This window comes from Mus musculus, chromosome 9 (assembly GCF_000001635.26).
Source record: "Mus musculus strain C57BL/6J chromosome 9, GRCm38.p6 C57BL/6J".
Lineage (NCBI taxonomy): Eukaryota > Metazoa > Chordata > Mammalia > Rodentia > Muridae > Mus > Mus musculus.
In genome coordinates, this window is record NC_000075.6 from 112,522,278 (window position 1) to 112,524,909 (window position 2,632).

General features: G+C 46.6%; 1 non-coding gene across 1 annotated transcript; it reads left to right on the forward strand.

The window, feature by feature from the left end:
* Positions 1-251: 251 nt before the first annotated feature.
* Positions 252-383, forward strand: Gm24957. The gene has a single exon (XR_003948493.1). It is a non-coding gene; the product is annotated as a small nucleolar RNA SNORA17 (small nucleolar RNA).
* The last annotated feature ends 2,249 nt before the right edge of the window (positions 384-2,632 follow it).

Here is a 2,632-nt window from a genome sequence, read left to right on the forward strand (position 1 = left end):
TGACTAAATACTGGAGAGAATCAACTTAAGGGAGGAAGGGTTTTCTTTGGCTCACAGAAAAGGGGGATACAGTCACTATGCCCCACCACGGTAGCAGAAAAGCAGGCAGCTTGTTACATTGTGTCTGTATCAGGAAACACAGACAGCTGGATGCTGCTTGTTCTAGTTTGGATTCTATTACTGTGATAAAACACTGGAATCTAGAGCAACTCAGGGCTTATTTAAACTTATAGGATAAAATCCATCACTGACCTGCTCCTAAAGGTGTTGCAGGTGTGTCTGCTGTGTCACATGTGCATCAGTAGGAGACAGAGAGGAGAAAGGCTATGCCTGTGCTCAGTGTTCTGACCTAAAAACATATGAATGATTAGTAGACTAGCATTCCCTGAAAAAAAGTAAGCCTAATATGACAACCAGTCCAGAGCCAGGCAGATCCAAGACAGGGAACAAGCTAAAAACTAGAACTCTATCAGGAACCACCAGCCTTGTCGGGAGTAACCCTGAGATAGATGACCCTCTCAAGGGCCCATTCTGGTGCACCAAGTAAGGAACAAGCTCAAAGCAACCAACAAAGACATGCAATGGGGCCCAGACAGGGAGCTAGTCTGAGATAACCACCAAGTCTAGCACTGCACAGGTTTGTGGGAGCAGACCATGCCTAAGATGACCTCTGCCTAGTGCCATAATGCTTGATCAGGGCATAGCGTTTCTAAGACCACTCATGAGATGACCCCAGACATTCAGAGACACCGGGCACCAGTAAGAGGAGCAAGTAAGTAGTGGAGAAATGGAAAAGAAAGAAAATCAGCACTGGAGAATAGAAAATAGTGAGGAACAGCCTGATTTTAGTAGTTGGTGATGCCACCTGGGACAATGCTGGGGGTCCTGGCCAGTGCTGCCACCAGGCGCCATGTCTGGGTCCATGACTCTGAAGCAGCAACAGTCTGTTACCACCAAAGGTCAAGTGGATGTCCCTGGTCTGGACGTCTGCCCAAGGACATGTTTCTGTCTGAGGGTAGGGCGGAAATGATTCTACTTCTTACCTGGATATTGTGAGGTGACATGAGCAAGGGAGAAATTGCCCCTACCCTGCCTCTTGCCAGCTACAGCAGGCATGAGAGCTGGCTTCAGGTCATCAGAGCTAGAGAGCTGGCCCTGATCCTACCTGTTTTGGCATTCAGGAGAGCAGGACCTGGACCTCACCAGGCTAGCACAGTAGAGCTGACCCTAGATGTAGGTGTTGCCGGTTAGCAAGCCCTGGGAATTTAAATGCAGGAGAGATGGCCCTGCCTTTTGTCTGCTGGGTTGTGGCATACACAAGGGAGAGGCACCCTCTTCCTCTCACTTATCCCTCATTATCTATGGCAGGTGGGAGAGCTGGCCCTGGGGTCATGAGATTTAGAGAATGGACCATGTCCCTTACCAGTTGCAACACATGGATGGCAGGCCCTACTACACTTTGCCTGCACAGCAGGGTAAAGATTGTTCTGTATGTGAGTTATGGGGAGCCTGCCCACTAGGGCATGAGAGCAAGAGAGTGCTCAGTGAGCAGACCAGCTCACATACTCTCAAGCCCAGATCCAGAGCTTTGTATTGGCCTGCTGGAGTGCATTAAGGGGCTGATCCTACAGATCCAAAACTAACAGGATCTCCATGACACAGGGAAATAAACAGGATGTCTGACAGGAGTCTCAGAAAAGTTCCAGTATTGATATTGTAGCAGAAGGCAGACAAACAAGTCATTGCAATAAACATTTGCAAACAAAGAAGTATGGACAAAAGGGTGCAAAGTGGGGCACACTGTGACACACTACCATTTCCACAAAAAGATCATTTTCTCTGTTGTGGGGGAGGTTGGAAGGGTGGAAGGTGGGTAAGAGGGGAGGGAGAAATTAGTAGGATTGGTGTGCATGACACAAAATCCACAAAGAACCAGAAAAAAAGTTTAAAAGGATCCATTCCTGAGAGGACAGACATAAAGCAGAAACCATGGAGGAAGGCTGTTTGCTGACTAGTTCATGAGTTTATGCTTAACTAGATTTCTTATGTAGCTTAGGACCACCTGACTAAGGAATGATTCTGCTCACAGTGGGTCAGGCCCTTTTATATCGGTTAATAGTAAAGATACTTTCTAGAGTATTCCTCAATCAAGACTTTGCTTTATGATAACTCTAGGCTGTACTGAGTTGACTAAGCTATGACACTGGACATAACCATAATAATTTCTCCTTTACATTCAGCTCTGGGACCCCAGCCCACAAAATGATGCCAAGCTCACTTAAGGGAAGATGGATCTTCTTACTGAACAAACCCAGTCTAGAGCTTCTCTCCTAGACATGCCCAGTGGTCCATCCGGCCAAGCTGCCATTAATATTGACAATCACTCCCTCATTTGCCATTGTTTTCCCCTCTTGCTCTTACCACAAGATGCTCTGCCAGCTTCTGCTGGTTTCTCCCAGATTCTCCTTCATGTCTCTTCTTATGTGTGCCAATAGAATTCCTAATGGCATCATGGTCTAATAGCCTTGTCAGTTATTCAAAGCAAGCTCTTGGAAAACTGAATTAAACTTCAGACTACTATATGGAGATAAAAGTCTATCCCACAGTTTGGCTTGAATGGTCAGTTCCTCCT